Genomic DNA, 14095 nt, shown 5'->3' on the forward strand with positions numbered 1-14095 from the left:
AGGTTTCAGATGCGGGGGGTGTGCCTTTCTTTCCCGCCCCACTCCCGAGCGGGTCAGAAAAAGGGGGGGGGGATGAAGGGGGGCTTCCTTCACACGTTGGGGGGGCAGAGCCCCGTCTGAGGACAAAAAAGTCGAGTGCTAGATGGGAGGGAACTGACACTCCCCCCGTCACCCCCGCTGGGGCTGTGGACACACCGAGGGAGAGAAGGGGTGGGGTGAATGGGGTCGCTGCCACCATTCGGACCTCCCCACAGATTTCGCCACCCCCCGCTGAGTGAGTGGGTTATACAGACAGACCCTCTCTCTCCGAGGGTGGGGAAATGAGAACAGACCACCCCTCTGCCGGGATCGTAGAGAACAGACAACCCCTTCCCCTTCTCTTCTCCCCCCCCCACCAGGGATCATCACCCTGAATCCACCGAGGAGTGGGGGATGAGGAGGAGGAGGTGGACGGACACTCCACTAAAATGGGGCGGTGGGAGAAATGGTGAGCAGCCACCCCTGGAATTGAGAACGGGGGAGGTAGGAGGGTCTTTCTTCAGGGGGCGCTGGATGAGAGGGTTGTCCCAGAGTGGAACTGGGAGAATGGATGAAGGAGTGAGAGAAACAGACGATCCGACAACGGGACAGGTGAAAAGAGTGGGAGGGTTTGGAGTAGGGTTAGAGGGGCCCTGGGGATGGTTAGCAGACCCCCATTCTCGCGCTGCAGGGGTTATACAACATCACTGAACTCCAGCTGACAATGCTCCAAGATCACTTGCTCGAAAATACCCCAAACCCCAATTCATGTGTTCCTTGTAAATATCACTTGATTCCTTCAGACATTTGATATCTGGACATATACAGGATTATAAAGAGATATTTGTATGTGAAGGGATTGCATCCCTCAGGAGCATAATAAATATGAACGCCATAAATATATCTCGAGTCTTCCTCGCTGCGCAGTTCCACTTCAGATGTGGCAGTTCTCCAAGGGGGAAATCGAGGCTTAGCGAATCATGTCGTGTCGTTTTTCGTCTGTATATTTTTTTAAGAAGTTGAAATGATGTCAAAAGCCTTACGGCTTTCCAAGTCTTGATTTGCAAATTGTATTGGGCAATCATTTTACTTTCATTCATAGTTAACGCCCCTGTGCAAACGTCGAGAGTATGTTAACGCTGTGCGTACTGCGGTACTGTTGAGCAGCCTCATTCTCCACCATTACCCCTAAATTTATGAAGTGTAATTTGTATTTGATATTATGCATGTTTTTATTTTGTTCCGCAGTAATGGTGGAATTAATTTTGAGAACTTGTTTAATGTAAGCCCAAGTTTGAAAGCTGCATGCACATAGCAGGTTAAAGGAATGCGACTGGGTGGATTTTTGTGGTCCGTGTACATCCGTCAGTTTATATTTATTATCTGAGCTGTGATTGAAATGTTGCTTTGCTCGAATGATAATACAGAATAAATTGGGAGAATATGTCTACCTACTGAAAAAAAATTAAACTCCTGATTTGACAGTGAAGTTACTCCATTGTTTCATAACGGATGGATTTCAAGATCAGTTGTCACTTCCAGTCATGATATTCACAAACATAGAAATGTGTTTTTTTTCCCGATCGTTTTGCATTGATTGTTGCTACAACTCGGACAGCTGTTAAATATTGTTCCCTGTTGCCCTTGCGTTACTGCTACTTAAATAGTTGTGTGTTGTTTATATGCTACAGTTGTTGATTGAAACAGTTCAGTGTTATACCTATGTGGGTACGTCAGGGACCACTGCATCATTTCACAGAATCACTACAGTGTGGAAACAGGCCCTTTGTCCCAACAAGTCCACGCTGAACCTCAAAGCATCCCACCTGGACCCAAATCCCCAAGCCTGTGTGCAAGATTCATAATTGTGCATTCATATGTAATTGGCAATTGTATTTCACCACGAAGGTATCAACCCCTTTCTTGATAGTAAGTTTATTTGAATTTGCTTTGCTTTTAGCTGTTATTTTAGCTTTCAATACTAAATGAAATGATCACAGACAATTATGACTCTTGGAAAATTCTGATTAAATCTTTGTCACCCAAGGAAAATGTTGGAATAGTTCAGGAGAGAGTGTTGTAACTCTTGCATTAATATAGTAGTCTTATGCTATTGCTGATCTTGACTGTGTTGGCAAAGTTTAAATGATAATTCTGTTGCTCATTTTAATTTCAAATATAATATCAATGGGAGTATTAATGGGCTCCATTTAGCATTAGTGAGTGTTTATTCTTCTAAAAGTGAATTGACATGCACCATTTCAAATGTCTAAAATCTAACTTTTGCAGAAGAAATTAATACAACTCCCTGCAAGCATCTTTGACGCTAAAAGATAGTAAGACCTGTGACTTTAGAAGGTTTCTTTAAGTTGGCTTTTGCTGGTATTGAAGCTTGAAGCAGAGTTCATTGTCTAGTTTCATTTTTAAAGGAATGAGATGCAGACCTTCTATAAATGAGAGTTTTAGTCATGTACGTCCTGGCAAAATGTTTGCTCAGTTTTCATAAGGCTCTGTTTGGTGTTCCAGTCAGTTTGAATTTGCTCCACTGCTTATCATAGAAGGATTTAACATTTTTTACACTTCCTTTTTTCTTGAAAGAGTAGTACAGAGAAGTAACACTTCCTTCTCTGAATACTTACCTTAAGTTTTTGCCCATTTTGAAAATGGAATGATGAAGCATTCTGTCACAATAATAAAATCAAGAAGTGAGTCATTTAGATTGGACCTAGCATTAATGAACTTTATAACAAGATTTCAAAATAACTGCATACTAGGGATAGAAATGAACAATGCAGACGGGCTGCACAGACGAAGTGATTCCAGCAAACTTCCAAAGTTGGCAGCAAAGAAACGTCAATTTCTAATTCATCTGTTACATATAGGCTGATTTACAGCACCCTGTCATGACAGCATCCCCATTATTGATATATTGTTTTCTAAAAATGTTAATATACAATCTTTCAAACTCCTTTTTCTGTGAAATGAGACTGAATCCTAAAAAATTTAGCCGAATATTGTAGATATTACAAAGCAGCCTGTTTGATTAGCATCACATCCCCCCACACCTATTCCCTCCTCCACCAATATACAGTACCAGTAGTGTGTACCATCTACAATTTACTGAAGTTCATTAGTCAGCATTTTTCAAACCCACACGCAGTACTGTCAGAAGAATAAAGGCAGCAGATGCATGGGATCACCACCACCCACAAATTCCTGTCCAAGCTACTCACCATTCTTGATTTGGCAGCTTATTGCCATCCTTCAGTATCACTGGGCCAAATTTCTGGAGTGCTTTCCCTAACAGCGTTGTGGTATAATCTACATCCAATGAATTATAGCAGTTCAAGGCAATAGCTAAGTACTACAATCACAAAGGGCAACTAGGGTAGGCAATAAATGTTAGCTCACCCAGTGAGGCCCACATCCCATGAATTAATTTTAAATAAGCGAAGTGGCAAGGTTAGCCTATGTGCAGGATTCATAATTGTGCGTTCATATGTAATTGACAATTGAATTTCACTGCAAAGGTACATTGCATAGATTGACATTTGATGAAAGTGACAGTTCTGAGCAAAGTCAGGCCGAATAGATAACAGACAAATAGACAATCTGAGAGCTCCTCCAAATTTCCTGTTCCTCCAATATATGGCCTTTTGTGTATTAGCCCCTCTATGGCCACTTTGGAATTACCTCTTTATCTGCAACCTCTCCTTATTAAGGCCCTGCTTGAAACCTCTCTCTTTTGGTCAGGCTTTTATTAGGAAGATATCAGCCCTTCTCTTATTTGGAAGCTGTTTTGGTTTTAATTATGTCCCTGTACAGCATTTTTCTTTGTGTTAAAGATGCAGCATAAGTGCAAGTTGTCAATGAAGTATACATTCATATAATTTAGATTATGCTCTTATTACATTTCTCACAGAAACTATAAACTTAAAAACAAATATTTCCAAAAACTGCAAGGATTATGCAAAATTTCAAGGTTTACTCCAAAAAAGTGAACTATATAGTAAGGTAACTTTTATTCTCTAAAATACAGAAAGGCCCACTAATTCACCTTTAAAATGACTGAAAATCCCCTTTAAATGTACTTTACTCTCTACTGTAAGTGAGCACTTGAATTTTCCCAAAACCAATCAAAAGCTATTCTCCGTTTGCTTCCTTCAGTTGACAGTTGCACTGAGGATTACCCTAGAGATCTCCGTCCAAAGTTAGGCTAATTTTCCAGTTTTGTTTAATTCCTCAAAGCTTGGTTTCTTCAATTTGACTGCCAGGTCCCTCCAGCTTTTGAAGTGGTGAGCAATGGAAACTGAATATGCTATACCTCTCCTTTTTTACTCGGCTTTTTGCATACTGGCTTGTCTGACATTCAGGCTATCTTAAAGAAAATGTTGTGAGCAGATGCTACTTTCTATGCCTCGTTCTTCCCTCAAAGCCCATCTGCATGGTAAAGTGAATTAAATGGGCCTTGTATCTATGTAGTTAATCCAGTGTTTCTATCTTACAAGTTTCCAATAGCATTTTTCCTTTGGAGTTGAATAGACATTCCTAACACCTTACAGAGAAATGTGAATAACTTTGAACTATATACCCCTTAATGACAAAGCATGCTGGCTGCTCATCCTAAGAATTTAGACCAGGTCACTTGAACCCTTCATTACTCAATATTACTGTAAATAAACAAAAAATTACGATTTCTCAAATTTCATATTTATAACACTCAATTAAACTAGTTTGATATACATGTCGCTGTCCTAAGGGATTTAAACAGTTTCTCACTGTTTATGTTGCAAGTGTCAGGGATTCTGTTATAACATGACTTGATTTGTTTTTTATTTTCACTCAAATAGGTTAACCAAAAAGTCTCTGCTGAAGGGTCTAGGCCCGAAACGTCAGCTTTTGTGCTCCTGAGATGCTGCTTGGCCTGCTGTTTTCATCCAGCTTCGCACTTGGTTATCTTGGATTCTGCAGCATCTGCATTTCCCATTATCTCTAACCAAAAAGTGTCAGTTAAATTGCCACAGTTCATGTGATTTGCAGTAATGCAGAATCATAGTAACTGATCAAAGCTGAGTTCTGAAATGACTGTTGTCCCAAAGGAGGGAAAAAAGGCCACTTCAAATTCTGTTGACATGAAGGAAATCTTTTCCTTAAGTGAAAAAGACAACCTTGGAGCACTAAGTCCAGTTGTTTTCCTTCTGGAGCTGGCGATAGTTTCAGAAACATCTACATGTTGTTTCTTTGTTGTGTGGTAAATGTCTTAATGCCTGTTGGATCAGTTTTTTTTGTGGGGCCCTTCTCATTGAAGAAGTAATGAGGCAACATGGGCAGTACTTTTTAAAAAAAAAAATTTAATTCTATTTGTTATTTTACATACCTACTTTTGAGTTAAAGGGGAAGAAGTGATCATCTGTTGAATACAGCTTCCTCACTAATGAGTCTGGCAGTGATGATATCTATGTGTTTCTGTTTGCTATTGCTGCTGGATTAACATACTATTGTAGTTCTTAACCCTTCTGTTCCAGAATGCAGATATTTAAATGCCATTTGTTTTCCTCAATTCTAGCTCCTGCCATTGACTTTAAAGTTTGTAAATATCAGATTAGTTTGTGTTGTTTTAATCAGACAGCTCTGCAGGCTTGGTCCAACCTGAGATTTTAAGTCAGTAAAGAGGCCACAAGTGTGAGGTTGGAAGGGAGAACCACCATTTATATATCAGTGTTGGAGAAATACCGTGCATTCCTGTCAACTGTTAATCTGTTCATTTGTACCAAGATACATAAATGGCAATTGTTGTTGCTGATTATTGACTTGAATCCTGGCTTTCACTGCTGAGCTTTTTTTAAATTGTACATGGCCCAGTGGGATAGATAAATTAGCAAAATTCTTTATCTGGCACCTCCTAATGTAAAATGCTTTGGCTTTTCTACAGATGTAAGAAACAAAGTTGATAACCACGCAACAAGGTGCGATTAGTAATAGTTTAGTCAAAGTTATACTCACCACCAATCTTGTCACTGCTTATCAGGTGTGGGAGAGAACAGTGGAGAGGTTGAAGGCTTGGGGGAAAAAAAAATTTCAAAGCATTAGGCCCAGGTGGTTGCAGTGAGAACTGCTGATGGTGAGGTGAAAGAAATGTACTTGCATAAGAATAATAAAATGTGAGGCTGGATGAACACAGCAGGCCAAGCAGCATCTCAAAAGCTGACGTTTCAGGCCTAGACCCTTCATCAGAGAGGGGGATGGGGTGAGGGTTCTGGAATAAATAGGGAGAGAGGCGGAGGCGGACTGAAGATGGAGAGAAAAGAAGATAGGTGGAGAGAGTATAGGTGGGGAGGGGATAGGTCAGTCCAGGGAAGACGGACAGGTCATGGAGGTGGGATGAGGTTAGTAGGTAGATGGGGGTGCGGCTTGGGGTGGGAGGAAGGGATGGGTGAGAGGAAGAACAGGTTAGGGAGGCAGAGACAGGTTGGACTGGTTTTGGGATGCAGTGGGTGGAGGGGAAGAGCTGGGCTGGTTGTGTGGTGCAGTGGGGGGAGGGGACGAACTGGGCTGGTTTAGGGATGCAGTTGGGGAAGGGGAGATTTTGAAACTGGTGAAGTCCACATTGATACCATTAGGCTGCAGGGTTCCCAGGCGGAATATGAGTTGCTGTTCCTGCAACCTTCGGGTGGCATCATTGTGGCACTGCAGGAGGCCCATGATGGACATGTCATTCTAAAGAATGGGAGGGGGAGTGGAAATGGTTTGCGACTGGGAGGTGCAGTTGCTTGTTGCGAACTGAGCGGAGGTGTTCTGCAAAGCGGTCTCCAAACCTCCGCTTGGTTTCCCCAATGTAGAGGAAGCCACACCGGGTACAGTGGATGCAGTATACCACATTGGCAAATGTGCATGTCAACCTCTGCTTAATGTGGAATGTCACCTTGGGGCCTAAGATGACATTCCACATTAAGCAGAGGTTAACCTGCACATCTGCCAATGTGGTATACTGCATCCACTGTACCCGGTGTGGCTTTCTCTACATTGGGGAAACCAAGCGGAGGCTTGGAGACCGCTTTGCAGAACACCTCCGCTCAGTTCGCAACAAACAAATGCACCTCCCAGTCGCAAACCATTTCCACTCCCCCTCCAATTCTTTAGATGACATGTCCATCATGGGCCTCCTGCAGTGCCACAGTGATGCCACCCGAAGGTTGCAGGAACAGCAACTCATATTCCGCCTGGGAACCCTGCAGCCTAATGGTATCAATGTGGACTTCACCAGCTTCAAAATCTCCCCTTCCCCAACTGCATCCCTAAACCAGCCCAGTTCGTCCCCTCCCCCCACTGCACCACACAACCAGCCCAGCTCTTCCCCTCTACCCACTGCATCCCAAAACCAGTCCAACCAGTCTCTTCCTCCCACCCATCCCTTCCTCCCACCCCAAGCCGCATCCCCATCTACCTACTAACCTCATCCCACCTCCATGACCTGTCCGTCTTCCCTGGACTGACCTATCCCTTCCCTCCCTCCCCACCTATACTTTCTCCACCTATCTTCTTTTCTCTCCATCTTCGGTCCGCCTCCCCCTCTCTCCCTATTTATTCCAGAACCCTCACCCCATCCCCCCCCCTCTCTGATGAAGGGTCTAGGCCCGAAACGTCAGCTTTTGTGCTCCTGAGATGCTGCTTGGCCTGCTGTGTTCATCCAGCCTCACGTTTTATTATCCTGGAATTCTCCAGCATCTGCAGTTCCCATTATCTCTGATACTTGCATAAGAAATTGGTTTCTGAAGATTGAGAAGATTGATTGGCCTATAGCACCAAGTGGAGTAAGGATGAAAGAAAAGGATTGAGATGACGGAGAGAAGTAAACTCATGTTTTTTTTAAATTAAGAATTATAAATGAGAGGCAGAAGATGGCCCAAGAGCCAATTTGATTATAAATACGGATGATGCATGAGCAAAAGCAGATGTGGTAACACGTTAGGCTGCAGACTTTTAGATTAACTCTTGGTATGGTGGATGAAAAATTGGCCAGTACAACATAGTCAGAGCTGGGTGTTACAAAGGCTTGGATACAACATAAATCTGCAGCAGGCTGAAGTAGTGGGGTACGAGTCAATTATGTTATGAAGGTGAAAGTAGGCTATTTCCAAGATTTTGAGGATATAGGACTGGTGGATGATCTGATCAGAAGAAATTGGAGCAGGAACAATCCATTTTCTACCATCTCAGCAACCCCTCCCCTGCAAAAAAATAGTTTTGGCTTTAAATTGTGGCTTAGCGTCTACTTTACTGCAGACTACTTTGTCTCCCCTACTGACATGCTCTACCATTCCATGAGATTATGTCTAACATGAACCTCACATTCTCATTGACTCCCAAGATCCTTTCTCACCTTTGCTCAGTAAGAATGTATCTGCCTCTGCCTTGGAGGTATTCAAAGACTCTTTGCTTTCTGAAGAAGGGATTTCCAAAAACTCAGTCCTCAGAATAAATTTTTCATCTTTGCCTTAAATGGGTAACACTTTACTTTTAAGCAGTTCTACTTCTTCCATGAGGAAATATCCTGTCTACATGCATCATTTCATGGCATTTCAGGATCTTAAACACTTCATTCAAGTTGCCTCTGACTAATCTAAACTTTAACAAATGCAAGCTTGGCTTACCCAACCTAGCCCAATAAGAGCATCTGCCAATTCTTGGCATTCATCTACTAAACCTTTTCTGATCTGGTTCCAATATATTTACATCCTTTCTTAAGTAAGGCGACCAGTAACGTACACAGTACTCCAGATGTGGTCTAGCTGATGTCTTGTATAACTGAAGCATAACTTCTCTACATTGCAAGTATTACTAACATTATATTTGCTTTCCTAAATGAGCAATTTCACGTTTTCCTCCATTACACTCCATTTGACAGATTGTTGCCCATAACCCTGACTTTCTCCCAGATCAAAATGTCTCAATTAGTTCATAGAGTTCTAATGCAAAAGATAGTTCACTAATTAGTCATTTGTGCAATACAAACTGTACTTAATAATATTGTCTTTTATCTGTCCCTTCATTTTGGAACAAAAGTTAATGGATGATCCTACCAGCATGAGCTGACTTCTAGAATCTAATTCAAAATATAATCAGTGACACAGCCTCCACTAGTGTTCGGAGAAGAGAGTTCCTGCCCCCAACCCTGGCCAAATGAGAACCCTACTTGCATTCTACGTCTAGACAACCAACAAGGAGCTATCCTGTTAAGCCTTATCAGAATCGCATGTTTCAAAAAAGTCAGCCCTCATTCTTCTAAGCTGCAATGAAGTTAGGCCCAAAGTCTTGACCTTTTGTCATGAGACAACAAAGGTATCAGAGGAGTTGGCCTAATAATCCATTTCTGAACTATTTCCAGTGCTCTTCTACAGCTCCGTAATGAAAAGAGACACTCATTGTATGCTATTCTCTGTATGGTCTCACCAAAACCTTGTACAATTGTAGCAAGATTTCACTACTTCAGTACTCCCCACCATTTGCAGTAAATGCCAAAATTCTATTTGCCTCCCTAATTACTTTCTATACCTGCATGTGAACTCTGATTCATGTACAAGGCCAGCTCAACTTGAGATTGAGAATGAAAGTAGCCTAGCTTTGTCTAAGGTGGTGACCAAACAGGGAATTTAAGCCAGTATTAGGGTACTGAATCAAAGTTAATCACTGCTGATTTGTATTTTGGTACAACAAACAATGGTAGGGCTTCTACAGTTAGTGGTAGGGTCTTGGGTAGTGTTGGAGAACAGAGGGACCTAGGCATGCAGGTTCATAATTTGTAGGTACATAAATTTGAGTCACGTGGACACGTTGGTTAAAAAGGCTTTTGGCACACTTGCCTTCATTGCGCAGCCCTTTTGAGTATAGGAGTTGGAACATTATGTTGAGGTTGTACAGGACACTGGTAAGGCCTTTTCTGGAATACTATCTAGTTCTGGTCGCCCAGTTATAGGAAGGATAGTATCAAGCTGGAGAGGGTTCAGAAGAGATTTACTAGGATTTTGCCGGGCATGGAAGGTTTGAGTTATAAAGAAAGCCTGGAGAGGCTAGGACACTTTTTGCTGAAACATTGGAGGTTGAGAGATGACCTGATAGAAGTTTATGAAATAATGAAGGGTATAGATAGAGTTGATGGTAGTTTTCTTTTCCCTAAGATGAGGAATTTCAAGACCAGGGCATATTTTTAAGGTGAGAGGAGGGAGATTTTTAAATAAGACCAGGAGGCAAATTTTTTTAACACAAGGTGGTTTGTGTGTGGAATGAACTTCCTGAGGAAGTGGTGCGTGTGTGTACAATTACAACATTTAAAAGACATTTGGATGGATACATGGAAAGGTTTGGAGAGATATGGACCAGGAGCAGGCAGTGGGACTATTTTAGTTGGGATTATGTTCATGGACTGGTTAGACCATGGGTCAGTTTCTTTACTGTAAAGATTCTATGACTGTGGCCTTTCAAATCACAATTGCTGCCTACCCAAGGTTGGGAATTGGACCAGTAGTCTGCTGGGGCTGTTATGAGAGCTGGCTCTAAGATGATCTGTTTTGATGGACCAAAATCTTCTAAATATTTGGAGTAAATGGAAGAGCCAAAGGAAAGAAAATAAGCATGCTGTCCTCCTTCTGCCTAGAGCCATTTCTTGAGGTTCAGTACACTCCGAGCCCAAGTGAGTTTTGAGAAGATTTGTAACTCGGGTTGAGATTCTGGATGTGAGTTTGCTTGCTGAGCTGGAAGGTTAGTTTTCAGACGTTTCGTCACCATTCTAGGTAGCATCATCAGTGAGCCTCCAACAAAGCGCTGGTGTTATGTCCGCTTTCTATTTATCTGTTTAAGTTTCCTTGGGTTGGTGATGTCATTTCCTGTTCTTTTTCTCAGGGGATGGTAGATTGATTTGGAGCCGATGTGTTTGTTGATGGAGTTCCGGTTGGAATGCCATGTAGTGCAGTAAGTTATCTCAACGAACACCCACTCAAAACATTGAAACCAGCAAACCTTCTTAAACTCTATTCATCTTCATGACAATGCGGCATACTTTTGGTTCTTAACCTGACTTCTGGTTTTAAGAATGCCTTCTTTACAACTTTTTCTTTGATCTGATAAATGGATTTTACAGCTTTTAAGCTTCACAGAATTATTTTAATTTGGCTTTAACTCCAAAATGACTGTCTGGATTGTCATTATTGCATGCTGTGTATGCACCAGCTGAGCCCACCTGCTATTGTTGATCTTACCTTTCTTGCTGTTAACTTCCTTGAAGCAGTATGACCCTAACCTATTACTTTTAATTGAATTCCATGTGTTTCCATTGCATTTATCATATTTTCTACAGTTAAACCTTAATCCCTACAGGCCCAAAATTACACTACAACTAGATAATTGCATAACAGAGGGACTGTTGGACATAATCAGTGTATATGTGGAAGCTGACTTTATCTATGGATGATGTTGTAAAGTGGCGGCATGAAGATGAAGAGTGGGCTTACTGTGGGTTTTAGGTGATTCCATAACTTTCTGTGCAGGGGTAGAAATAGACATCATCAATAGGCTAAGCCCACAAGGAGAACAGTCCCATTGAATTGGACAGTGGTAGTGGCTGGCTTATTTGTCCGAGAGAGAGAGAGAGAGAGATAACAAAAGCTGTTTAATTGATGTTTGTTTAGACTAGCTTATGAGACATTGAAAACTGTTAGGGTAATTTAAGGTTCAAGGGAGAATCGGGCATGAATCTTGGACAGGGCATCATATTTAAGGGTGAATGGCAGCATAAATTGGGACTCATTGGGCGAGTGTTTTAATTTTTCATTAGGGAACAATGCAATAACCAATGGGAAAGTGCCTATTGGAAAAATATTTAAGTTGGCACTGATTACATGGAGCAGCAAATTTTGGTGCATAAGTTTTTCAGCATTTTATTGAAGTCACCTTGTATGCAGATTATCTTATGGGTTATCTAATAAGGAATGCAATTTATAAATTGAAATCATACTAAAGATATATTAATAATACAGTATTTGCATAATAATGTTTCACCTTTACTTTACTTTAGCAATATAACTTAGTTAAATGTTATGATATTCAAATTACTTCATTCCACTTAGTACCAGTATTTAAAGGAACATAGAAGCGAGAGTGGACCTTTCAGCTCCTTTAATCTACTCAGCCATCCAAAAAGATCATGGCTGATCTATGGCCTAAATCCATATACTTGCCTTAGGCTCCTATCCATTGATACCCTCACTGAGATAAAGAAATTCTTATTAAGAGTTAAATATGACAACTGAATTAGCATTGACCGCTGTTTGAGGAAGAGTGTTCTGAATCTCCACTACCCCTTGTGCGGAATTGCTTTCTTCCGTCTCTTTTTGACCGAATAAAGGCAATCGAGTAATTGTAATACAAATAGTTTACTTGTTGAAATGAGTAAAACAATAAATACAAAATTATATCTGCTCACCAGAATATGGTTAGAGGTTACAGAAATTTTCAGGTTAAAAAGAAAGCAGAATCATACATTACACCAATTAAATTGAGAATCATCTTAAGGTGATTTGCTGTTAAGTAATCAGACAAATTGATACTGAATCAAAGAGCTGTGATGAGGAGTGACTTAGGTCAAATAGGTTTTGATGAGAAAAGGTTTAAGGATGAAATTGCCAAGCTTAACTCTTGGAAGTTTAGTTGGCTGAAGGCGTAGCTACTGATGACAGGATTAAAGGATTGGAGAATGTACAAGAACTTAGTAGGTCTGGTGGGGGGGGGATTAGCAAAAGGTAAAGGAGGGCTTGGAGGATTTTACTGCAATTATTAAAATTGTAAATTGGAGGCACTGTGGGCTAGGAGCCTACAATTGTAAATTGTAGGTGCAGGGATTGGTAAATTGGATTTGTACTTTAGCTGGACCTGAAAAATCTTGAAGCTGAAGTTTATGGAGTTTGGGAACTCTTGAGGCCATTCAGGAGAGTAAAGTCTGGAAGAGATATTTAGCACAGGTGAGGGTTTCAGCTGCAAATGGATTGAGGTAGAGAATGGCTTGCCAGCCAGGGAGATTTTGTTAAATCAAGATGTTACCATTCATGAGCAATGCACTTTGCAATCCATTACTTTAGGATAGTTATGATTTTGACTTTGATGCGTGAATGGACATGGTAGAAGGCAATGTGGTGATGGTAGCAGTGTGATGTGCTGGCAGAACCTGCTGGAGGCAACAATGGATGAATGAGCAGAATGTTATGCAGTTTGTGAGATTAACCACAGCTGGGAAGTTAGAGAGGGGGAGTTAGAATTGTAGAAGTTAATGGTTATAAGGAAATAGGTGGGCCTTTTGGAGGATGTTGGGAGGTACATTGAGCAGCTGTGGAATTCAAGCCCAGTAAAATATTAGATGAATAGCAAAGGAAATTGAGTAGTTGACGTAGCGATCATAGGGTGAAGTACTATCAAGGGAAAATAAAATCTAATGTGACAATGTTACAGGAAAGAAATGAAAGTTGATTTATTGGGCTAGGGTCTGAAGTAATAAAATGTACACGTCCATGAGTATATAGTATTCAAATTCCATGGCGCTCTCAATTTTTTGCCCTGCCCGTGTCACTGTCATACATCATGGAAGGAGACCATTTGGTCCAACCAGTTCATGCAGAACATAATCCCAAACTCGGCTCATCCCACCTGCCTGTTCCTGGCCCATATCCCTCCAAATCTTTCCTATTCAAGTACTTATCCGAATGTCATCTTAAACATTGTATCTCTGCCACATCCACCACTTCCTCAGGAAGTTCATTCCACACATTAACCATGCACTGTATAAGAAAAAATTGCCCCCATGTCTAATTTTAAATCTCTCTCTCCTTTTTAAAAATATGCCATCCTAGTCTTGAATCTGCCTTAAACACAACATTAGCCTCCCTCCAGTCTTCAGGCACCTCACCTATAGTTAGAGATGATATAAATATCACATTACTGTAAATATAGGATATGGAGGAGAGAATGTTCATAACTCTGCCTTTAGCTTTGAACTCATAGTGATATGAAGAAGTTTAGTCATCAACACAAGCTT

At 41.2% G+C, this 14095-nt stretch overlaps 1 protein-coding gene across 4 annotated transcripts in view; it reads left to right on the plus strand.

Annotated features, from left to right (window-relative positions):
- LOC125466453 (zinc finger protein 652-like) overlaps nucleotides 1-14095 on the plus strand; it is a 66738-nt gene that overhangs the window by 14085 nt on the left and 38558 nt on the right. The window lies entirely within an intron of this gene.

Source organism: Stegostoma tigrinum, chromosome 31 (genome assembly GCF_030684315.1).
Source record: "Stegostoma tigrinum isolate sSteTig4 chromosome 31, sSteTig4.hap1, whole genome shotgun sequence".
Taxonomy (NCBI): domain Eukaryota; kingdom Metazoa; phylum Chordata; class Chondrichthyes; order Orectolobiformes; family Stegostomatidae; genus Stegostoma; species Stegostoma tigrinum.